A 26,342-nucleotide genomic window follows, 5' to 3' on the forward strand; every position below is an offset into this window, starting at 1 on the left:
AATAACAAAATCAAGCTATCTTGTTACTGTAAGGTCTGGAACCACAATATATTTATTCCTAAAGTTGAGTAAGGACAGTACTAATGAATATCAGTTTTATCTCAAAAAAACGTAAAATTCAAGCATAACAATTTCCAACCTTTGTTACTTTTTTGAAAAATATTTTGTTTCTTATGACACATTTGTTCTGTAATTCTCTTTCAATGCTTCATCCATCGTTTTCAGGCTTAAGGATTAAAGTGATGCTGGCTTCATAAAAAGAATTTGGGAGGATTCCCTCTTTTTCGATTGTTCTGAATAGTTTGAGAAGAATTGGATTTATGTCTTCTTTAAATATCTGTTAGAATTCAGCAGTGAATCCATCTGGTCCTGGGCTTTTCTTTGTTGGGAGGACCTTTATTACTGTTTCAATTTCTGTCTCAGTTGTGTGTCTCTTTAGTTTTTCTATGTCTTCATGGTTCAATTTAGATAGGTTGCATGTGTCTAGGAACCTATCCATTTCTGATAGATTTCCCTGTGTGCTGGCATACGACACTTTGTAGTAATTTCTGATGATTCTTTTTACTTCTGTGGTGTCTTTTGTTACATTTTCTTTTTCATCTCTGATTTTATTGATTTGGGTCTTTTTTTTTAATTAGTTGAGCCAATGATGGGTCAATTTTGTTTATTTTTTCAAAAAACCAGCTCCTCGTTTGGCTGATATTTTGTAATTTTTTTTTTTTCGATTCAATCCTGTTGATTTCTTCTCTGATTTTAATTATTTCTCTTCTCCTACTAGATTTGGGTCTGGTTTGCTGCAGTTTTTCTAGATCCTTGAGATGTGTTGAAAGCTCATTTATTTGGTGCCTTACCGATTTCTTGATGTAGGCACCTATTGATATAAGCTTTCCTCTCAACACTGTTTTTGCCGTATCCCATAAGTTTTGATATGTTGTATTGTTGTCCTCTTTTACTTCCAGAAAGTTTTTGATTTCCCTTTTGATTTCTATGACCCAGTGTTCATTCAGGAGCATGTTGTTCAGTCTCCATGTGTTTGCATACTCTCTAGGAATTCCTGAGTTGCTAATTTCCACCTTAATTCCGCTCTGGTCTGAGAAGATGCATGGTATGATTCTAATTCTTTTAAATTTGCTGAGACTTACATTATGGCCTAGTATGTGGTCATTCCTAGAGAAGGTCCCATACACTGCTGAAAAGAATGTAAAATGCTTAAATGTAGGACTGAAAGTTTTGCAGATACCTGTTACATCCATTTGGGCAATAGTGTTGATTAAATCTGCTGTTTCCTTGTTGATCTTCTGTCTTGTTGATCTGTCTATTTCTGAGAGTAGATTACTAAAGTCCCCCAGTACTATTGTATTGGAATCTAAGTCTCCCTTCAAGTTCCTTAACATATCTTTTAAATAAACTGGTGCCCTGTAATTAGGTGCATATACATTTATAATAGTTATATCTTCCTGTTGAATTGAACCCTTAATCATTATATAGTGCCCCTCTTTGGTCTCTCTTCACAGTTTTTGTGTTAAAGTTTATTTTGTCTGATATTAAGATGGCTATGCCCACTCTTTTTTCATTTCTGTTGGCATGGTATATCTTTTTCCAACCTTTCACTTTCAGTCTGCATGCATCTTTGTTGGAAAGATGTGTTTCTTGTAGCAGCAAATAGACGGGTTTTGTTCCTTAATCCATTCAGCCAGTCTGTGCCTGTTAACTATAGAGTTGAGTCCATTAACTTTCAATGTGACTATTGATAAGTAGTAACTTTGCCCTGCCATTTTCCCAAAGATATTTCTAATATATGCTTTTAGCTTCCTATGATCTTTTAATGGTAGGTTTTCTTACTTTACCTTCATTCATATTGATGACCGTGTTTCTGTTTGTAACACATCTTTAAGCATTTTTTGCAGGGCAGGATGAGTGGCAACAAATTCTTTCAATTTCTGTTTGCTATGAGTCTTTCTTTCACCTTCATTCACAAATGAGAGCTCTGCAGGATATAATATTCTGGGCTGGCAGTTTTTCTCTCTTAGTATCTGGGCTACATCTCGCCATTCTCTCCTAGTTTGTAGGGTTTCTGATGAGAAGTCAGCTGTGAGTCTAATTGGAGATCCTCTGAGAGTAATCTGACATTTCTCCCTTGCACATTTTAAGATCTTTTCTTTATGTTTCACTGTGGTGAGTTTAATTACAACGTGTCATGGTGAGGATCTCTTTTGGTCATGTTTATTAGGGATTCTATGAGCTTCCTGTACTAGGATGTCTCTGTCCTTCTCCAAACCCAGGAAATTTTCTGCTAGTATCTCACTGAAAAGGCCTTCTAATCCCTTCTCCCTCTCCATGCCTTCAGGAACTCCTAGAACCCGAATGTTGGGTTTTTTAATAGTATCCTGTTGATTCCTGACAATATGCCTATTGAAGCTTTCAAACTTTCCAAATGGCATGCAATATACCACAGATATTTCAGAACTGCTATATATTAAATCACATGACCCAAGGAGTAAGTGTAATTGTACTCATAAGGGATAACCTTCAGAATTATTCAAAAGTTATTCAAAGGAGTATTACATAATAGCATGGCAAAATCCAACGTGTCTTACCAAGAATGGAGTAGAAGAGGGAGAACTGCAACATAAAAAGATTCATTTTTCAATTTTTAGGATACTTACTGTCATCCTCACCAAAAAATCCTAAAAGTTTATAAAATATGGAAGCTGCCTAATTTTTTGTAGAGTACATTTTCCATCCTCAGGAATAAATATATCTTGTAAGATCTTCTAGAGTTTTAACTAATCTCTGCTCATTTTAATCACATAAAAATATATATAAATATATATATTTTATATATATAAAATATATCTGTGGGATGTGCCTACTCTTGAGAACATTTAGAATACATTATAGTAGAGGGCAGACAAGTAAGTGCAATCTTAGATTAAGACCTTAAATTTTTAATATTGCCCAATTTGAATGAAAATGTTTGTCCTAATTCATCTTGAAAAGCACACATTTAACAGATCCAGAAAAAACACATGACATGCCAAAACATAAGTTGTATTGTTTAAGCCTGTAGGGGTGTCCTGTAAACTATCATGATTTATTTCTTTTTCAAGGCTAGAATGTAAAACAAATGGGGCATGGCAATCCTTCATCTCCATGTCTTTAAAAGTGGCCTTAATCTCTGTTTTCATACAATATATGGCAATGACTCTGATTTACAATCTTGGAAAAAGGTGGTAGTTTGTATAATTAAATGAATTAACTGAGGTTTTGAAAGGTGTTATGCATATCATTTTTGATATATACTTGAAGGCTCCTTAAACAGCTGCCATATATGTATTGGAGGCACCATGAAACAAACTCTAACCATGCTTATATTTACTATCTGTTATTTATATACCTTCACCTACATGGCAATTCATAGTATTAATGTTAATTCAGTTGCAACGTCAAACATAGCTTATAAGATTTGTGTATTTGTCTCTCCACAGTGCACAGCTACTTAAGTCAAAGCCCATGAAGTCTTTTGTAGAAAGATGGAATGTATTACTATTCTTCCTGTATAACAATATTATACTTCAAGGGATATTAGCCTCTTTTAAATTATTTCCTCAAGGACACTATGATCAATGGGTTAATTCCATATTCCTCTGTAGGTTATAAACCATGGTTTCCATGTGATCCTGGAATCATTTTTGGCAATTATGTCTGCCCTATGCTTACTGGTTAGGTGCTATCACAAAAGCTCCATTTTTGTTGTAGTTCTATCTATTTCAGCGATCCAAGTGTCATAACATCATTTCAAAATATCTTCCCCAGTTCACAGAATCATAACTTAGGCATAGATGATTTTCTGGACTTTCTGGTTTGGCTTGCTCTCTGCTCACCTTATGATAAAGAACTATGGGTAATGAAGATAGATGTTTCCTCTTCTATGGAGACTGAAATGCTTATAACATTGTGAACTGTAAATAGCTGATTTAATTGCTTTGTTTTCTTCATGGAACCAAAGGAATGTAACAAAACCAACTGAATCCATAATATTTTAAATCCCTACTTTAAGTTGCAATTCTTGCAATTCTCTATACATTAATACCAGGTTATGGATATTTCAGAAAAGAGCAGATTTTATCAACATGAGTCTTTTCCAAAGTACCTGTGTCAGTTGATGCTAAAATACAGCATGCGTAATCAACATTTATGATGACTAACAAGGTTTCTGTTGTAGTCTGGCCAGAGAAAATTTACCTCCAGAATCCCAACCTGTAGTCAGCTACCTAGTATTACTTCTGAAAACCATTGTCTCAATTTCGGTTAACCAAAGGCAAATGCTGAACATATTTTTTTGATGTTGTTTTTAGGGGATACCTGACATGCTTAGGAGTAAAGATTCATAATGTATTCAAATTACTTTCAGATGACACAACATAAATACATTGAGAGAGAATTTTTTTTTTTTTTTGACAGGCAGAGTGGATTATGAGAGAGAGACAGAGAGAAAGGTCTTCCTTTTTTGCCGTTGGTTCACCCTCCAATGGCTGCTGCGGCCGGCGCATCGCGCTGATCCGAAGCCAGGAGCCAGGTGTTTCTCCTGGTCTCCCATGCGGGTGCAGGGCCCAAGCACTTGGGCCATCCTCCACTGCCTTCCCGGGCCATAGCAGAGAGCTGGCCTGGAAGAGGGGCAACCGGGATAGAATCCGGCACCCCAACCGGGACTAGAACCCGGTGTGCCGGCGCCGCAAGGCGGAGGATTAGCCTGTTAAGCCACAGCGCCGGCCTGAGAGAGAATTTAAAAATACATATATTCAGAGAGAATTTAAAAACAGGTGGCAGCATACAACTGTATTTACTTAAATGGACATGATTAGCTATTGTACTAATCTTTAAACTATTATGAATGGATACAAATTTCTTAAATAAAAGTTTGGAAAAAACAAAGAGTGCAATAGAGCAAAAATTTATCTAAAAATAACTTAAATGAAAATACAGATAATTCTAGAAGGGGTCAAGATGGCAGTACAGCAACAGCACGTTCTGGGTTGTGTGGGGGAAAAATAAATAGTTAATAAACAGAAGGGATATAGGCCGGCGCCGCAGCTCAATAGGCTAATCCTCTGCCTGCGGTGCCGGCACACCGGGTTCTAGTCCCGGATGGGGCACCGGATTATGTCCCGGTTGCTCCTCTTCCAGGCCAGCTCTCTGCTGTGGCCCGGGGAAGGCAGTGGAGGATGCCCCAAGTGCTTGGGCCCTGCACCCGCATGGGAGACCAGGAGAAGCACCTGGCTCCTGGCTTCAGATCAGCGCGGTGCGCTGGCCACAGTGGACATTGGGGAGTGACTAATGGAAAAGAAAGACCTTTCTCTCTGTCTCTCTGTCAAAAATAAATAAATAAATAAATAAATAAGCAAGCAGAAGGGATATAAGCCAGTGACAGCATCATGAGAAGTTCATGCAGAGTAGCCCAGGAGTCCACCAAAGACTGCTCAGGTCCATGCTAAGGGAGCAAAGAGGAAGCAGAAGTGGTGCAGGCAGAGTGAAAGTTCAGCAGAGAGACCTAGGAAGGAGATTGGCACCAACCCCACCAGTGAATCAGGTGAGAGGTCATCGCAAGTCCACCAAGCTGCTGGTAGTGGTGGGTGGGGAAGCTTGCTGAACTTAGGTTGATGCTCCAAGCAGGAGAAATTTTAAGGGAACAAGCAGAGAGGATGGGCACACCATGGTCCATCTGTTTCTCCTTTCCCCCAACCCGGACCTAAAGCCAGTGGGGAGAAGCCATATTGATTGTTTACATTTTTTAGCATAATCAGGGGGCTGCCACGCTTGCCTCCCGCATACACACCCATCAATTGTGGGGGCCACTTCACAACAGCCCCAACCTGGGAACGAGGATCACAACATTTCAGAATGATTTCCTTGCCACCACGCAAGTTTTACAACAAAAAGTATTCCTAAACAGCGAAAACCAGAGCTCATTTCACCCATCAGTGAGAAGTAAGCTGACTCCCAGCAGATGGGGCTTAGTGCACCAAAGCCTTGGTACCTACCTCCATCACAATCTAGAAGTAAACAGGGCTCCAGGAGGCGGGGCTGTGTGCTTCCATTTGCAACTCTAAGACAGATGGCAGCTCATAGCAGAGGGAAATTGTACCAGACACAGAACGCTACCATTTAAAGATAAAATCAACCAGAAATGCCAAAGAACAAAAGAAAAATCCTGAATAAGAATAAGGAAAACTCTATGAATTCTCCAAAGGAACAATACAACTCTTCAATAATGGAGGCCGAAGAAGAAGAGATTGAGGATATGCCAGAAAAGGAATTCAGAAAATTAGTAGTCAGATTACTTAGAAGCAATCAGAAACAAATTCATGATCTAAACGATGAAAAAGGAAATGAACAACAGATAGCACAGAAATAAAAAGAATCATCAGAAATTAGTACAAACAGCTGTATGCCAACAAACTGGGAAACCTAGAAGAAATGGATAGGTTCCTGGGCACACAAACCTACCTAAATTAAGCTATTAAGACATAGAAAACCTAAACAGACCCATAACTGAGACAGAAATTGAATCAGTAATAAAGACCCACCCAATAAAGAAAAGCCCAGGACGGGATAGCTTTACTGCTGAATTCTACCAGACATTTAGAGATGAACTAACTCCAATATTTCTAAGTTACTCAAAATAATTGAAAGGGAGGGAATCCTCCCAAATGCTTTCAATGAAGCCACCATCACCTTAATTTATAAGCACAAAAAAGATTCAACAGAGAAAGAGAATTACAGACCAATTTCCCTGATGAACATGGATGCAAAAACCCTCAACAGAATTCTGGCCAATCAAATCCTACAAAATATCAGAAAGATCATTTACCAGGACCAAGTAGGATTTATCCCTGGTATGCAGGGAGGGTTCAACACTTGTAAATCTATCAATGCAATACATCACATTAACAAATTGAAGAACAGAAACCCATATGGTTATCCCAATAGATGCAGATAAAGCATTTGACAAAATCTAACACTTTTTCATGAAGAAAACGCTAACCAAATTGGATTTAGAAGAAAAATTCCTCAAGATAATCAAGGCGATTTTTGACAAACCCACTGCCAGCATCATAATGAATGGGGAAAAGTTGGAAGCATTCCCACTGAGATCCAGTACCAGACAGGGATGCCCACTCTCACCATTGCTATTCAATATAGTCCTGGAAGTTTTAGCCATGGCCATTAGACAAGAAAAAGAAATCAAAGGGATACAAATTGAGAAGGAGAAAGTAAAACTACCCCTATTTGCAGATGACATAGTTCTATATATAGGGCATCTAAAAGACTCCACAATGAGACTAATGGATGTAAAACAACACATAGAAATCAACAGCCATTGTATACACAAACAACACCACGACTGAGAAAGAATTTCTAAGATCAATCCCAAACACAATAGCTACAAAAACAATCCAATACCTTGGAATAAATTTAACCAAGGATGTCAAACATCTCCATGATGTGAATTACAAAACATTAAAGAAAGAAATAGAAGATACAAAAAATAAGAAAAAAAAAAAAACTTCCATGTTGATGAATTAGAAGAATCAGTGTCATCAAAATGCCCATACTTCTGAAAGCAATTTACAGATTCATTGTGATACCAATCAAAATACCAATGACATTCTTCTCAGATCTAGAAAAAATGATGCTGAAATTCATACAGAGGCATAGGGGACCTTGAATAGCTAAAGCAATCTTTTACAAGAACGAAGCTGGAGTCATCATAATACCAGATTTCAAGACATACTATAAGGCAGTTATAATTAAAATAGCCTGGTACAAAAACAGATGGATAGACCAGTGGAACAGAATAGAAATGGCAGAAATCACCCTAAGCATCTACAACTAACTTATATTTGACCAAGGAGCTAAAACCATTCCCTGGAGCAAGGACTGTCTATTCAACATACATTGTTGGGAAAACTGGATTTCCACATGCAGAAGTATGAAGCAAGACCCCTTAACTTACACCTTACACAAAATGCCACGCAACATGGATTAAAAAGCTAAATCTATGACCCAAAATCATCAAAGTAATTGATAAAATTGGGAAATCCCTGCAAAAAATGTCAAAGGAAAAAAGGCACAGGCAGTCAGAGCAAAAATTAACAAATGGGATTACTTTAAATTGAGAAGTTGCTGTACTGCAAAAGAAACAGGAAAGTGAAGAGGCAACTGAAAGAATGGGAAAAATTATTTGCAAACTACTCAACTGATAAAGGATTAATAACCAGAATCTACAAAGAGATCAAGAAACTCCAAAACAACAAAACAAATCAGTAAAGAGATGGGCAAAGGATGTAAACATATTTTTTTTTTTTGACAGGCAGATTTAGACAGTGAGAGAGAGAGAGACAGAGAGAAAGGTCTTCCTTTTTCCATTGTTTCACCCTGCAAATGACCACTACAGCCAGCATGCTGTGGCTGGTGCGCTGCGCAGATCCAAAGCCAGGAGTCAGATGCTTCCTCCTGGTCTCCCACGCGGGTGCAGGTCCCAAGCACTTGGGCCATCCTCCACTGCCTTCCCGGGCCATAGCAGAGAGCTGGACGGGAAGAGGAGCAACCGAGACAGAATCCGGCACCCCAACGGGGACTAAAACCTGGGGTGCCAGCGCTGCAGGCAGAGGATTAGCCTAGTGAGCCACGGCGCCAGCCAACATAAATTTTTCAAAGGAGGAAATCCAAATGGCCAACAGATACTGGAAAAAATGTTCAGGATCACTAGTTTTCAGAGATATGCAAATCAAAACCACAGTGAAGTTTCACCTCATCCTGGTTAGAATGGCTCTCATACAGAAATCAATAAACAAAAAATGCTGGCGAGAATGTGGGGGAAAAGCCACCCTAATCTACTTTTGGTGGGAATGTAAACTGGTAAAGATACAATGGAAGACAGTGTGGATATACCTCAAAAATATGAATACAGACCTACCATAAGACCCAGCATCCCACTCATGGGAATTTATCCAAGGGAAATGAAATCAGTAAACAAGAGAGCTATCTGCTCCTCCATGTTTATTGCAGCTTAATTCACAACAGCTAAGAAAGGGAATCAACCTAAATTCTCATCAAATGAAGACTGGATAAAGAAATTATGAGACATGTACACTATGGAATGCTACATAGTGGTAAAAAAAAATAAAATCGAGTAATTTGCAACAAAATGGATCAATCTGAAAAACTTCATATTTGGGGAAATAAGCCAGTCCCAAAGAGACAAATACCATATGTTCTCCCTGATCCTTGAAAACTAATAGAGTACCTAAAATCAAATCTGTATAAGTGAAATTGACACTTTGAGGAGCAATGACTTGCACATCCCTTGTCTTGACTGTTGAGGAACAGTTTTTTTTTTTTTTCTCTTTTTCACTCTATATGTTGAACTCTTTACTTAATACAGAGTTAATCATATGTATATAAAGTCAATTGATAACAGATCTCAGTAAAAAATAAGAGGGGGAAAAAGAGAGGGATGAGGAAGTTTGTAACTCTAAAGTTGTATAGTTCTGCATACAGTCCTATGGACTTACTTGTAAGGGTACAATTCAAAAACTTGTAACAGGAATCCAAATCTCATTAAAATTTGTTTAAAAATGGATCTTAATTGTTAAAGTGATCATATTAAGTGTTAAAGTGAACATATAGATAGGACTAAGTGTTAACGAGATAATATAAATAGCATCAAGTGCCTGGTAATAATAATAGAATTAAAGAGGAGGGAATGTTCCACATAGGATGCAATCCACACAGCAGCTCATAGAATGACAATTGCTTTAAGTAACACTTTGACCTTAGAATCAGCTCTTAAGGCATTCAGATCTCACTGAAAAGCCTATGACAGCATTTCAGGCATGGAAAGGCAAGACGCTGTGGCAAAAAAAAAATAATAAAATAAATAAATAAATAAATCCTACATGAAAGTCTCTGTGAGTGAGACCCCAGTGGAAAGAAGGGGCTATCAAAGAAAATGTACTTTTCTCTGAAGGGAGGAGAGAAATTCCACTTTGCTTATGGCCTTGTCTAATACTGAGTTTGTGGTCACAAAAGGCTTCCATAGCCTTTGCAGCTCATGGCAAGGGCCTCAGGTTATCACTGATGTCATAAATAAGAGTGTTAATTCTTAAATTAACAACAGAAGTCACTGTGCACTTATTTCCTATGTAGGATCTCTGTCCTTAATGAGTTGTACTATGAGAATTAACCATAAAACTTGTTCTCAAACAGTACTTTATACATTGTGTATGTGTGTGGGTGCAAACTGTTGAAATCTTTAGTATAGAGTTGGTCTTCTCTATATAAAGCTAATTAAAATTAATCTTAATGAAGAATGGGATAGGAGAGGGAGCAGGAGGTGGACAGGAGTGGGGATGGGAGTGTGGGTATGGGGAGAAGAACCATTATATTCCTGAAGTTGCATTCATTAAATAAAGCTTTAATAAAAAGGAAATGACTATGACATGACTCAAGAAGTAATTGTCATACTTTGAGAATGGAAGTCTGAGAAGCTATAAAATTTACTCAAAGATGTAAGATCAACCAAATCTCAACAAGTGTTAAAGGTCATTCAATTCTGCCTTTGAAGTTTTGAGGTAATGTTGATTTAAAATAAGCTGCACTAATCAAAAACAAAAATATAAATCTCAATAGCTATCTCTAGTTGTTTAAAGTATATTTGTTGAAGGGTATGAATTAGCAGTCACTAAAGGCTCTCAGTGCACATGGAAGCAATGGGATCTGCAGAGGCTAGGACAAGACTTTGATAAGGACATAATATTCTGGCTACTGGCAGTGGAAACACATGTACCACCGGGGCCAGCGCTGTGCTGCAGCAGGTAAAGCCACTTCCTCCAGTGCTGCTATCACATATGGGCAAAAGTTTGAGTCCCAGTTGCTCCACTTGTGATCCAGCTCTCTGTTAGGGACTGGGAAAGCATAAGGAGGAAGCCGTAGAAGATAGAGGAGGTCTGGCCATTGTGGCCATTTAGGCTGTGACCCAACAGATGGAAGACCTCTCTCTCTCTTGCTTTGCCTCTGCCTCTCTGTAACTTTGGCTTTCAAATAAATAAATACATCTTTAACAAAGAAAAAAAAATAAGTGTACTTAAATATTTTAAAGCAATCAGGAGTAATCATAGGTAATGCATTAATGTAATCTGCTGGGATATTTAAATGTCTTTGTTTTAAAAATTTTATATTTCTTAAGCTTTAAATTTTAATTTTTAATTAGTTTAATTTTAATTCACTGTGATTTATAGATAAAATTCTAGCAATATAAAGATATTACCTTCCTCCCTCCCTTCTCAATCTCCCGTGCATTATATTTCAAATATACTTCACATAATAAAGTACAAAGAAGAATTCAATAAGAACACAATGACTTCATTTTGAACATTTTGCCACATTTCCTTCATATGTAAATATGTACATACACACACACACATACACACACACAATCTGCTTGAAAAAAATACATGGATATGGGGCTGGCATTGTGGTGCAGTGACTTAAGCCACCACCGTGACACCAACATTCCATATGAGCATAGACTGAAGTCCCAGCTTTTCCACGCCCTATTGGGTTCCCTGCTAATGCACCTGGGAAAGCCATTGGAGATGTCCCAAGTACTTCGACCCCTGAAACCCACTTTGGAGATCCAGGAGTTTCAGGCTCCTGGCTTTGGCCAGGGCTGTGTTCCAGCCATTTGGTGAGTGAATCAGATCTTTTTTTCTCTGCCCTTCTCTCTCTCTCTCTCTCTCTCTCTCTCTCTCTCTCTCTCTCTCTCACACACACACACACACACACATACAACACACACACATACAACACACACACTCCCACTCTGTCTTTCAAACTAATTAATACATTTTTATTAAGCATGGATAAGTTAACAATATATAATGTGGAATTCATGGCAACGACTACTAAGTGAGTAAGAATTTCATAGTACTATGTAAGAAACACAGTTCATTGAATGCAGCATTAATAACTACCTATATACCAAATAAAAATGATGTACACACATTTTTTATTGTATGTATAATAACGTCCACATGAGAGAACACATGGTGTTTTCTTTGTGCCTTCCTTATTCTACTTAGCATAAAGATCTAATTTGGTTACTAATGTTAGTATTTCATTATTTTTATGTCTGAGTAATATTCCAGCATGTGTACGATGCCAAATTTTCTTTATCCATTCCTTCATTAAAGGACCTCTAGGTTGAATCCATATCTAATTGGATGACAATAAACATGGAAATTGCAGGCATCACTTTCATATGCTGACTTCCTTTACTTTGAATGTATTCCCATAAATAGAATAATTTGGCCATTTTATTCCATATATTGATGCACTGCATCCTTACAGGAACAATAATGCCTTCATTGGTTTGCTTCACTGTTGCATGTGCTCATGTGTATTTATCATCAGACTTGGGGAATGTCTGGCCTAATTTGAAGGATGTTAAAATGTAAAACTCTTTTTCTTCTTAAGACTATCTTCAGGGTTGGCACTGTGGCGTTGCAAGTAATCCACCACCTGCAGTGCCAGCATCCCATATGGGCACTGGTTTGAGTCCTGGCTGCTCTACTTCCTATCCAGCTCTCTGCTATGGCATGAGAAAACAGTGGAAGATGGCCCAAGGGCCTGCACCCATGTGGAAGACCTGGAAGAAGCGCCTGGCTCCTGGCTTTGGATCGGCACAGCTACAGCCATTAAAGCCAATTGTGGAGTGAACCAGCAGATAGACGACCTCTCTCTTCCTGCCTCTCCTTTTCTCTCTGTGTAACTCCGACTTTCAAGTAAAATAAAAATAAAAAAAAAATAGTATCTTCAAGTGATTATGACAAAATTTTCAAGTAATTTCAAAATATTAGTTTTTAGGTATGTGTATGTTTACTGCAATGTGCTGTTCACCTTGCCAAGAAGTTTAATAGAATAAGAGTGACACTAATAATATTCTGTATCTTCAGTCATTGAGCATCAACTGGAGAAAGTTTACAAGTTTCTAGTGAAACATCTACTAAGTTCGAACAGAAGAAAATTTTGATCTAAGCAACTAAAACACTTGCTGCCAACAAGACAATGTAGAAAAGAAGTTCAGAAGAGAAAACCAGGCATATGATAATTATATGTTAAACACAATTCACATATTCAGAGATGGTTTTTTTTTTTTAAAAAAAAAGCTGGACCAGCACTGTGGTATAGCAGGTAAAGCTGTCACCTGTAGTGCCAGCATCCCATATAGTCTCCAGTTCGAGTCCTGCCTGCTCCACTTATGATCCCACTCTCTGCTATGACCTGGGAAGGTAGTAGAAGATGGCCCAAGTCTTTGGGCCCCTGCACCAGTGTGGAAAACCTGAAAGAAGTTCCTGGCTCCCAGCTTCAGATCGACACAGCTTCGGCCATTGTGAGGAGTGAATCAGTAGATGGAAGACCTCTCTCTCTCTGCCTCTCCTTCTCTCTCTGTATAACTTTGACTTTCAAGTAAATAAACAAATCTTTAAAAAATCAACTAATGTTAATTAGACACCAAATTTTCTGATAATGAAGCTGGCTCCAACTGGTCAGTTGTTTTGCCATTTAAATGTATGAGGGCACACTGATAGTGTCCAAAAGTATATAAAGTCTTTGTCTTTGCATCTGAGGTGCTATAGCCAGAAATGCACAGGCAGGAAGAAATAGAAGATAAATGTGAAATAGGCAAGAGAAGGACAAACTTGAACTTACAAGATCATGAGGATAGAAAAGGACACATATCAGTATCTCACCATCCATAAGACTCCAACCTCAATGATGGTGGTATCCCAGGAAAGAAGTTTTCAACTCAGATTAGAGTACTAAGCATACACATAGTCCAAGAGTTATAGGAGCTAAAGGATGTACCAGAAAGAGTTGGAGGAGTTGCTGCCTCTGTTAGTAAGCCTCACCAAAAGAGTGAGGTAAGCTTATTGTGAATTTCCTTATCAATTTAATAAAAGTAACATGTCTGCTGATTTATTGTTGGCTTTCAAATCTTGCATAATTGTCTTTTGCATTCCATGATAATTGGTAACTATACTGGGAAAGAGATTATGGGAAACCATTATGTGAGCTAGGCTGTCTTAATAAGCACCCACCAGACCATTTAAGAAAGTGAATTGAGAAAGTGTGATAGCATAAGACAGACTATATGCGACTGACATGTTGACATGAGTGTCCTTATTTGGATTTATATATTTGGATTCAAGTTAATTATACATACCTGTGTGTTCTAAAAAGGAAAATAATCAATTTGATAATAAAATAAATTAACTCTTGAAAACAAAAACAGCTTTACCTGAATTATTGTCAAAAACAGGAAACTTTCTTTTAGATTTTATCAGAGGAGCAATTTGAAGAATTATAAAAATTTGCTCCCCAAGGGTTGATGAAACAACAAAACTAGTGAAAAGAATGAAAATACAACCATTTAAGTTACCGATGGGGTTTTATATGTTTATGATACATTAAGAAATATTTATCCAAGAATTTGCAAAATCTCTCTAAGAAGACAGACTCTGGCACTGAGCTAATACCATGTCCAACATAATAGGACAGATGCTTGACCGTAGACAGCAGGCTGAGATCATCAGGACTATTTGCCTTTTAAAGTAGAGTTTCTATGCCAGGAAAAGCAAGCTGAGAAAATGAGACTGTTAACACAGCTGCCCGCAGCACACTACTCATACAGCCAGGTGTGATTCCAAGAGGACAAACCCTTCTTGGTCAGAAATAACCTCAGGAAACTTCTCTAAAGACTACTTTTGCAAAGGGTCTCAAGTTTGCTTACATCAAATGTTGGCACAATTCACCACAGGGAATCCTTGAGAACAATGTACAAACCATCTGACAAATATATGGGAAGAAAATATATATAGGTAGGTGACTTTAAGGGAGATGAGAGAAATGACATAAAGACATGCTAAAGGGGCTGACAATGTGGTGCAGCATGTAATACCACAGCCTGCATTGCCAGCTTCCCATTTGGGCACATGTTGGAGTCTCTGCTGCTTAACTTCCAATCCAGCTCCCTGCTAATGTGCTTGGTAAAGCAGTGGAGGATGGTCCAAGTCCTTGGACCCCTGCACCCACATGAGAGACCAAGTTGAAGCTCCTGGCTTGAGTCTGCCCCAGCCCAGTCATCAAGGGAGTGAACCAGCCAATAGAAGATGCCTCCTTTACTCTATATGTTCCCCTCTCCCTGGAACTCTTTCAAATAAATAATATTTTTTTTAAAAAAATGAGATGCAAATGCCATTGACATCCAATGACTGTTCCTATGCACAAGGCAGATTCTGCGGAGGAGTAACATGACAGATTAAGCATTGTTGGCAAAATAGAATTTACTACAATGGTTCAGTAAAGGAACTAAATAAATAAGCAAGAAAATGGCAACAAGAACAAGAACTATGGTGAACAGTAGGAATCAGGGTCCTAAATTGAGAAAATATTCTTCAGCACAGAAAAACAATGCAAACAATACAATTTGCTTGTGAGAGAAATTAAGAGACAAAGAATTCAGAAGAGTCCTTATGTATTTGTCCAAAAGTAAAGGATAGCATGATGAAAATGTCTCAACAAATACAGAGCATCAACAACAAAATCTAAGTAGTATGAAATTGTACAAAATGGAAATTTGATTTTAAAAATAAAATAGATGATCGGGAAGTTCACCTAGCCATGAAGATGCCCAGGTACCACATCACAGTGTTGAGATCTGACTCTTGGCTCCAGCTCATGCCTTTAGCTGCCTACTAATGCAGACCTCAGGAGGCAGTGATGATGGCTTAAGAAACTGGGTTTCTGCCACCCCTGGGGGATACCTAGATTGAATTATATGCTCCTAGTTCAGCCTAGGCTTTTAGGGTATGAATCTAAGGGTGGGGAGCACACACACATACTCTCTGACTCATAAAAATATTAAACTGGAGTACAAAAGACCTTACAGGTTGAACACTCATTTACATTGAGACCCAAATGTTTTAAGAATTCAACTTAACATGATTTATATCTTTGGTAAATGAGACTAAAGTGTCAATTTAACAAAAACAGCTATGTCTTTATTTCTGTAATTTTTATTTTTTATAAGATTTTGTTTATTTAGTTAAAAGTCAGAGTTATAGAGAGAGCAAGAGAAAGAGATCTTGCATCCACTGGGTCACTCCCCGGATGGCTGCAATGGTTAGGCAATGGACAGTTCAAAACCAGAAGCTTTATCTGGTCTCCCACATGGATGACAGGGGCCCAAATGCTTGGACCATCTTCTGTTTTTGTCCCAGGTGCATTTTTAGGGAGTTGGATGGGAAGCGGAGCAGCCAGGACTTGAACTGGTGCCCATATGTGATGCTGGCATCGCAGATGGCGGCTTTATCCTCTATGTCACAATGCTGGCTCCAGCTATGTCTTTCTAGTCACCAGTTTTATTCCATTTAATACCAGTACTAAATATAAGCACATATTTTTATTCCATTTGTGTATGTTCTTTCTAAATTTACACAGGTTTACAGATTGAAGTACAGCAATATATCAGCCAGATGTTAATATCATGAAAAAATGTAAATGTATTTTAACTAAACTGAGTCATTATTCTGACTAACTTTATTTCAGTATATCATTCTAATGTGAGTATGTCAATTTGAGGAAGGTTTCTAAGGCCTTTAAACAATTTAAAATGTTAGACTTATTCCAAATTCAATTAGTAAATGAATATTCATTAAGTATGAAGATAATTTCTAATAAGAAAAAGTTAATGTATCTACTGAAATACTAATTTATTGAGCATAATTTTGAGTTTATATGATTTTTGCTTCTTGATTTTATATGGTGCATAGTCATATGCACCATATATATGTATATATATATATACATATATATGTATATATATATATATATATGTATATATATATATATTGCATCTGATAATGGATGGGTTCCCTTTTTCCACATTGAGCAAATATACTCTGATGAAATATTGGGCTAGAAAAAATTGTGGTATGAATGTTCATAAACTTTGCTAGCCTGTATGAAGGGTAGTATGTGTGATAGATAGTTGAAATTAAGTACATTCTAGTTTTTCCATAAAACAAGTTACTATCAATAAAAGACATAATCAATATTTGTGAATGAGACTCTGGTAGGTGCAACAGTGCCAAGGAACATCTTTTTATGTAAGACCCATAGGGTATGTTTTCATTAAGGATAAACAATAATTTTGTCTTAAATTAAAATATGTTATTTCAGAATGTAAAGGAGTAAAGGACAAAATCTGAGTGGACTTTATATTTAAAGTTCAGAGAAACCAAATTTAATTGTCACATTCAAAGTTAACTAAAGTTAATATAGTGATGAGAAAGTAAAATTAACCTAAAATTTTCTTTGCTAATAAAACATTTTTTTTCCTTGGATTACTGGTCTGCTCTTAATAAGGTACTGCAAAAAGGTTTTCTCTGTCTCTGAATAATATGCCTAGGAGGCAAACATTCTGCATCTATTCTGCATAATTTCTTGTGTTCAAGTTGACTTTTTTTCATGTCATTGATTAGTTAAGAGAACAAAGTCTTGTTTCTCCCTTATAAGAACTAGGTTCAATGAGATTATGTTAGCTCCTTGTCTACTTCAAAAATCTTTTATTAGCACCTGTTTAAGTAGATAGAAAAGTATTCTTTCTCACTAACGCATGATCCTATTTAATCAAATGTTGAAGCCTCCTGACAACTTTTGACATTTTTGCTTTCCCAACTCAAATACTAACAGATATCTTTTACCCTTAGTACCATCTTTGATATTTCCCATTGGGCTCCTGGTATTATCACAAAAGACTTGTTCATTTATCTTATAAAAATAAATGCTACAAATGATTGTTTATGTGATATGATTACTGGGGCAGTGTCAAATCAGAAGAGGTAATTCCATTTCCCTGGCTTAAATTTTAGTACAATGTTATCTATACAAATACTGCAAAATTTTTGTAGAGATTTGTCATTATACTTGCTATCCACAATATGTTTTAATTGATATGGGGGTTGATCCTACTTTGCAATTAATATACAACAGCATGGTGTTATCAGTCATACCTTCAGTTGCTTTTTAATGTATTAATTTGGAGACAATCATATTACTTAAATTGAATCCAGTGTGGTTTAGTCATTTTCGACTAGAAATTTATATTACTTACCTATAATGTTATAATATATTATATACTATATGTATTTAGAAACTCATCAATCAATGATAGTTAGGAATACAATTTTTCCACTTTACAATTGTGTGAAAGTGATGCATTTGGCAAAAACTGTACTTTGGATTTTGATCTTTTCTGGCTACCAACGCACGGTAAATTATTCTTGCAACACTGTGCATTTAGCAGCAAGCATCAGCTCCCAATAAGCCATGTGATCATGAGGATAAGCAACAAATATTCTAGTACACTGTGCAGCCATATCCTGTCATGTCCACAAACGCCAATATGTGTGTGCACATTAAATATTCAATACATCGTTGTAAGATAGACTATTTGTTAGATTTCATCCAACTGTAGTATGTAATCCTGTCATAAATAGAAAAGTGTTTATATATTCTGTGTAAACCCTAAACATATGCTTCATATATTTATACTTCTATCTCTAGATTATTATGAATTTGAACATTTAAGCACTACGCTCATTTACTTTAATAAATTAGATGTATTACTATCTACTCTTTTAACATTGGGATGTAACTATGCATATAGATCTTTTACCCAAAACTCAATTGCCTTTAGTTTATTTCATATGCCATAGAAACAACCAAATACTCTTATTCATTATAGTATTACTGCAATAGCCTCTCATAAGATATTTCAGCCTTTAAATTCACCATTAAAAGTTAACCATAAGGGGTTTGGCATTGGGGTGCATAGGGTTAAGCCACCGCCATGTGATATGAGTGCTAGTTTGAGTCCCCACTGCTTCACTTCTGATCCAGCTCTAGACTAATGCTCCTTAGAAAGCAGAGGAAGATGACCCAAGTGCTTGGGCCTCTGCCACCCACATGAGAAACCCAGGTGGAGTTCTAGGCTTTGGCCTCCCAAACACGTTACGCAAAATTTGAATTCTTCCAGTTTCCGTTAATATAGCTGTAATCTGCCATACTCATGATTTCAAATTGGTGGCAAGATATAAAACCTGAATTACTACCTCTTTATTGAAATTCTAGGTTGATTAATTGTCCCCCTCCCACCCAGCACCGGGGCAGGGGACCTAAAGTAAGACTGACAGCACCTGTGTGGAAGACTCAGCTTAAGCTCCAACCTCCTGGCTTTGCCTGGCACAGGCTTGGATATTACAGGTATTTCAGGAGTAAATTCAGAAGAGTGATCTTGGGCACTCCCTTGACTTGCATCCTCTGGTCTGCTTTAACACAAACCAGGAGGAAAAGAAAGCTCGGCATCAGAAGCAATGGGTGGCAGGCCTATTAATGGCTGATCTGTACAGTGATCTGCCCTCAAGGAGACCCAACAGGCCAGTCCACTGCAGTGGCTTTCAATGTGGTAAGCCTGGGCTTCAGCAGAAGTCAGCTTGTGAAGAGCCCTGGCAGCTCTGCCAAGAGTTGGATCACTGGAAATGGACCTGCCCTGGAGTCGAAGGATGCCCAGGTCAGAGCCACAGATCTTATTGGCTCTAAGCTGAAAAGCCCTTCACTCAGCCCAACTTCCAAAGTGACCACTGCAGCTGAGGGGATGGTCAAGTAGGGTCAGCAACATTGCAGGCAGAACTGTAAATTTCTTGTTAGAGATGCCACCTGCCTTTACCTGGCCAGCTCTCCTCCCAGGCCAGCCAAGTCATGAAAGTCAACAGAGTGCCTTCCCCTAGGAGGTTCACACCTCCCTTAGGATATACCCCATGCAAAGAGATAGATAGGTCTGGGCCTCTGAATTGACAAGGCCTAAAGCCCACCAGATTATTATCAAGCCCCTTCTATCAGGTTCTATTTGCCTCTCAATCAGAAAACTTAATTGTAGCTTAGACAGCACCTTTCTTGGCTCCTCTAATAATGACTCTGTCCTTTGTTCTAGGCCCTGTCTAGTGCACTTGGGCCTCATTCCTTTGTAATCATAACCTCTACTCTACCACCAATGGCTCTACTCCCAACATGTGTGTACTGATGGTCCTCTTCCCCACTTAATGCTGTATAATGGTTCAAACCTGGTAAATGCCACTCTTAGGAGCATTGGTTACTATCCTCACTCTGTCTTTTATGACCTTGTCTAGATATGATCAGAGTCGGCAAACTTGGAAGGCTTCCATAGCCTTGGCAACTCATGACGACAGCCTAGGGTGGTTACTGGCGCCATAAACTAGAGTGTCAATTTGTTGGGTCAACAACAGGAGCCACTGTGCACTTGCTCCTCATGTGGGATCTCTGTCCTTAATGTGCTGTACATTGTGATTTAATGCTATAACTAGTACTCAAACAGCATGTTTCACTTTGTGTTTCTATGTGGGTGCAAACTGTTGAAATCTTTATACTAAATTGATCTTCTGTATATAAAGAGAATTGAAAATGAATCTTGATGCTAATGGAAGGGGAGAGGGAGCGGGAGAGGGGAGGGTTGCGGGTGGGAGGGAAGTTATGGGGGGGGGAAGCCATTGTAATCCATAAGCTGTACACTGGAAATTTATATTCATTAAATAAAAGTTAAAAAAAATAAAAATTAAAAAAAAATTCAGAAGAGTGATCTCTTTGTATAATTTTCTGTCTCCCTGCATTTCAAGTAAGGAAAAAAAAATAGTGTAAAAAACAACAAAGACCAACAAGCCTACAAATTCCTCAAAGTTCTTATCCTTGTGGCAACTCAAGAAAGGCTGGATTTCTCCGCCAAATAAGCCAAAATTCAGGCTACTAAGACAGTCTGTGAAATGCTTAAGTAACACATATTTTTATATGCACAATAACTAAGACTGTGAACAACATGACCAAGGACATTAACATTTTGTTCAAATAAAAAAAAAATACCTCAATGGGCAGTACTGCATGATCAAATGATTTTTATTACCTTTTTAATTTACACTTTTACAAACATAGTAAGAGATTTTCTGTAGTTCATAAGAGACAATTTTAAGAATGATGCTTCCCGTCTTACCTCATCAATCCCTCCCTACCCATTCTTAATTTTTGTGATAACATATTTTTAATTTAATTTATAGGCAAAAGCTTAATGTTCCACTAAATAAATGGTGATCAAATGATTTTTATACAGCAAACTCTTGGGCTCTCCTAGATTGAATCACTTATTCTCAGGATGTAACTCGTGGCTTTTCACCTTAACACAGCTTTCATATAATATTGTTCTATTTCATTTCAGGGATCCATTTTTTAAACAAGTATGATCTTGAATCACTCTCAAGGGATTTTTACTATCATGCCTCAACAGGATTCAACTTATTTTCCAGGGACAACATCACCAAGAGTACTCTAGAGACTATTTCATACACTCAGATTACCTCTTTAGAAGGTTTATGACTGCTTTTTAAGTATCTCAGTGATAGATAGCACTCAGTATACATTAACAAAAATAATCAATTTTTTATACTTTCTGATGAGATATCAAAATGTATGTCATACAGCTAATGCACTGCTTACACAAAACTTGTATTAGTAGGATGATAGCATTTTATCTTTTTTCATTGGATTACAATTTCATGTCTGAAATGGAATACCGTGGTCTTTGGTTTTCAACTAACAGTCTATAGTCTTTAAAAAAAGTGTCCATGCTTTAAGGTAAGTGTAAATTTGATGTTTTACAGCTATAAAATGAGAGAGTATTATTCTCACAAAACATCTAGGAGGTTGGCATTTGGAACAGAAGAGCACATATTATGGAAGACAAAGCAATTGTGTATTATGAATTTCAATAACTGTTTAGTGATTCAGAAGTAACATTTTCAGTATTTTCTTTCAAATAAGATAAATTGTTCATATGAATTTTATTATTAAAAATTAGAGATTTGGGGTTGAAAAGTAGAATATCTTTACTTAGTATACAGTTGCTATTCTGTATACAGGGATAACTGAACAATGAATCTTAATAAAAATCGGATGAGAGAGGGTGTAGGAGGTGGGACGGTTTGGGGATTAGAGGGCAGGTATGGAGGGAAGAACCACTATAATCCAAAAGTTGTACTTATGAAATTTATATTTATTAAATAAAAGCTTTCTAAAAAATCAGACTGTTAAATAAGAAAGGCTTTAAGTTACTGTTTTCAAGTAGACTACCTGACATTAAAGTTATGTGTAAGGTACCTACATTTGATTTGTCTATTTATTTATCAGAAAGTAACAACAGAGAAAATCTGAAAATGAATATTTTTAAGGACATTAAGGACAGCTAATGCAAATCCCTTGTCAAAGAATCCAGAGCAGCTCCCCTATTTCATTCCTTAAAAACTAAGGAAGTCTGTTTGTTTGGTTTCTATTTTTTTTTTTTTTTGACAGGCAGAGTTAGACAGTGAGAGAGAGAGAGAGAGAGAGAGACAGAGAGAAAGGACTTCCTTCCATTGGTTCACCCCCCAAAATGGCCACTACAGCCGGCGTGCTTCGCCAATCCAAAGCCAGGAGCCAGGTGCTTCTCCTGGTCTCCCATGCAGGTGCAGGGCCCAAGCACTTGGGCCATCCTCCACTGCCTTCCAGGGCCACAGCAGAGAGCTGGCCTGGAAGAGGAGCAACCAGGACAGAATCCATCGCCCCAGCTGGGACTAGAACCCGGGGTAACAGCGCCGCAGGCAGAGGATTAGCCTAGTGAGCTGCTACACTGGCCTTCCGTTTTAAAAATAAAATGCATTCCATCGCATATTTTTGATACAACATATTTCAGAGAGGACAAGCAGTTAATCACAAAGTGTTACAATCATATTAGAAACCCAATTGAGGCTTAGAAACAATTTTGATTGTTACACAGTAAGTCCCCCAAATCATGTGGTTTAATTAGATTTCTATGCAGTGAAAACTGTCCTGTGTCTCCTAAAATTCAGCTTAACAGCTTCTCACACCAAACCTTTCTCTTTCTATTTTTTACAATGGAGAAAGGTAAAACTCTCCAGACAATAATTTAGATTCCGTTACTTCTTGATTAATACCCTTTTAAATCGCTAACTTGCCCTCTGGGTAATTTCCACACTTTTTTTCAACACTAATTCTTGTTTTTTCTGGCATATATTAAGAATAGTGTTTATTAAGATTACATGTTAAATATTCATAAAAATATAAAATATCAAATATGAAAGAAAGGTTAGAAGCAACTTAAGAGGTATAAAGACAAGGAATCAGTTACCAAGAAATCTTCAGGATGTAAATAATATCCAGGGCACTGTAAAAATAAAACTAGTAAGATATTTTAGTAACAAGTGAGAATCTACGTAAGGGAATTCACTTAAAATTTACTTAAAAATACATTTTTACATGTGAGACTTTGGAAAGTACATGAAAATAGAATTAAAAGATAATGCACATTTCCCCTCAGACAGTCCCTGAAATTACACTTGGCTTGACTGGATGGTTTGTATTAGGAGATAACTGCTTTGGAATTCAGATCTTAAACAATTTACTAAGGAAAGTATTTTTGGCATTGAACTTACAGTATCAAAAATATAAGAAACATGCCCGGCACCGTGGTGCAGTAGATTAATCCTCTGCCTGAAGTGCCAGTACCCCACATGGGCACTGGCTCTCATTTCAGCTGCTCCTCTTCCAAATCAGATTTCTGCTGTAACCTGGGAAAGCAGTAGAAGATGGCCCAAGTTCTTGAACCTCTGCACCGACATGGAAGACCCGGAACAAGCACCTGGCTCCTGGCTTCTGATTGGCACAACTCCGGCCATTGCGGCCATTTGGGGAGTGAAAGAGGGGAAAGTAAGACTTTTTTCTCTGTCTCTCCTTCTCACTATCTGTAACTCTACCTCACAAATAAATAAAATCTTAAAAGAATATGAGAAACAAAGAAAATGTAATGTTACATTTTTTTTCTTTTTTGAATAATTCAAGAATATACACTGAATAGTTAAGGGTATCATTAAACATGTTATGGAAAATATTCAAGGCTGAAATTGGAAGTAAAATGAATACCAGAGTACAAGCTTAAATATCCGTAACTGGTTCATATTTTTTTCTAGTATCATGACAATACACAAAGTAATGGAATTATCTTAAATGTATTATTTGCATTTGAATAAAATACACTATTATAAAGTTACAAAAGAAAATGAATAATTATAAAATCATATGTTTTCTGCAGTAACCTCCTCTCACTACTTTTTTGATTTTGGTAAATTATTTAATTTTTAAATTTTATCTTCTAGTCTGTAAAAGTAAAGCTGGGGCTGGTCCTGTAGTGCAGTGGCAGTCTAAAGTACTGGTATCCCATATGGATGTCAGTTTGTGTCCCGACTGCTCCACTTTTGATCCAGCTCCCTGCTAACAGCCTGGGAAAAGCAGTAGAAGATTGCCCAAGTGCTTGGGGACCTGCACTCATGTGGAAGACAGGGAAGAAGCACTTGTCCCATGCCCAGCCCAGCCCTGGCTTTTCTGGCCATCAGAGGAATGAGCCAGCAGATGGAAGATCATTTTCTCTCTTTTTCTTCCTGACTACAAACTAAATAAACTTTTTTAAGAAAAGTAAAGCTAACAATAATTTAAGTTCATCAAATATTTATCTCCCTTTCCTTTTAGGGCATAATAGGAAGGAATATTAACATATTTTATTCATGTATGTCAAATAAATTGAGTATACATTTAAAATGTTCTTATTTTAAAAGATGAATTAATTTTATAACAAGTTTCATTTGATATTTTAAAGAGTCTTAAATGTCTTAAATACATGTAAAATTGGTCATCAATAGTTAACCAAAATAATAATGACTGGAAATTAGAATTTTATAGGTTTTAAATACATAATACAAGATGGAAGAATTAAGTAAATAGATATTCACATTTTTCTTAGCCATGAATGATCATTTGTACAATTCACAAAGAAAAAATGGATATTTTAAAATGTGTATTAGTTAGGAATTAATATAATCAGAATTAAAACTGAAATATTTATCTAGCTACAATGTAGAAAATAGACTCTACCATGCCAGTTCTGGGTCAAGACACAAGATTACTGATACTGCAAAGAAATGATAATATTCAAAACTAAAAATTAGAAATGAAAATAAAAGACACAAATGAACAGTAATGGTGATTGACTAAAAATGGAAAGTAGGGATTGAAAAGAAAGCATTCTATGATAGTCGTTCACAGCAAATCCTCAGGATGGCATTCCAAAATTATTAATGTTACTTGCTAGACAAACAAGAATGATAATGTTGCTAGATATAAATTCTATATGGTAAGAATCACAGATGATTCATATCCTTGCTTCCTAAGGCGTAGTCCATGAACCAGAGGCTTTGGTTTTACCTATAGGTTTACTGTATTAGAATTCCAGTACTAATAGAACTAATCTTCACAAGATTCTTAGTTAATCTAGATTTTGACTGGAAAGGAAATAAGGGTAAACTCTCTCTCACCAAAACTCACAATGACTTCACCTGGGGGATGCAATTTTAGGTTCTGCTGGTTTGGAGATCCTTGTTTCTTGGGGAATGAAAGACCTTTTTTTGCCACTGGCCACAATGCCCATTTCACTAAAACTAAAAAGGCTACTAATACTCCTTTCACGCTTATTGTAAAGCAGGCAAATAAAGGACCTATATTATTACAATGACTGTAGTGTTTTGCCACACAATGTGAACAGTGAGGAGTATTTCTTGAATAAAGTGAATTCTATGAGTGTATATTTAAATGTGTAATTTTAGGAATGATAGCCTAACAAAGTAGTTTAGTTTAGTTAGGGTCTTACAGTCTCAAGAAATAGTTACAGATGGATATTCATTACAGTCTTGAGATTAACTGCATCTATCAACATAGTATATAGCTTGCCCCAATAAAAGTTACTTGTTTTGTGATCCTTGCACTGTTAATACTACCTAGAGTATCACTGTGGGTACAATGTAACTTGCATGTGGTGTATATGACTGGATCTGAGTGGTGTGAAGTGGGATCACGACAGAGCCTGAATCTGATTCATCCACATTCCCTCCACCTATTCCAGTACCGTCTGATGCACTTAAAAATTAAGTAAGTAAATCTGGCACTAGCTGTTCTTACCACACACAAATGTACTCACGCACATACACCCACAAGCAAAGGACAGAAGGAAATTTCAGGAGGTGATTGATTTATTTATTTCCTTTATTCTG

This window comes from Lepus europaeus, chromosome 6 (assembly GCF_033115175.1).
Source record: "Lepus europaeus isolate LE1 chromosome 6, mLepTim1.pri, whole genome shotgun sequence".
NCBI classification, from domain to species: domain Eukaryota; kingdom Metazoa; phylum Chordata; class Mammalia; order Lagomorpha; family Leporidae; genus Lepus; species Lepus europaeus.